Source organism: Lepidochelys olivacea (assembly GCF_965140295.1).
Source record: "Lepidochelys olivacea isolate rLepOli2 genome assembly, chromosome: 3".
Lineage (NCBI taxonomy): Eukaryota > Metazoa > Chordata > Testudines > Cheloniidae > Lepidochelys > Lepidochelys olivacea.
This window is the reverse complement of record NC_140413.1, coordinates 6,033,850-6,034,369: the sequence shown is the minus strand read 5'-3', so window position 1 is coordinate 6,034,369 and position 520 is coordinate 6,033,850.

Sequence of the window (520 nt, the reverse complement as noted above, 5' to 3'; positions counted from 1 at the left end):
GTGGCCGCCTTGCTCAGGGATGCTGCATCTCAGCCAAGCACTGGCAAGACTGATGAAGATCTCCCCAGCGCTTACACTAAACCCTGACGACATGAGGGGAGTAGGGGAGGAGGCACCGGCGGAATCATCTAGTGAGTGATGGCGGCAGGGGGGTGCTCGGGGCCTGGGGACAGAGGGTTCATTTTACAAATAGATCCGCTAACTCCGGCTTCAGTCAGGCTCCTCTTCTGGGGGGAGCTAATGGAGCTACTTCCCCGGATTGTAAAGCACCAGAGCATCATGATTTATTCACCAGCCCTTCCAGGGCACAGCTCATCTGGAGCAGGAGCATCTTGTGTATGAGACAGCCTGGGGGAAGTGCGGGGAGTGGAAGCAAATGTCCTGGGGACTTAAAATAAAGGGGAAGGGGCTACAATGTGTGTACACACACACACACAAAATCTCTCCCTCTGGACAGATTCCATTTTTCATCGTGTGAGTTCATTCCCTCAGGCTTGGGAGTCCGTCCTGTCCCTCATGT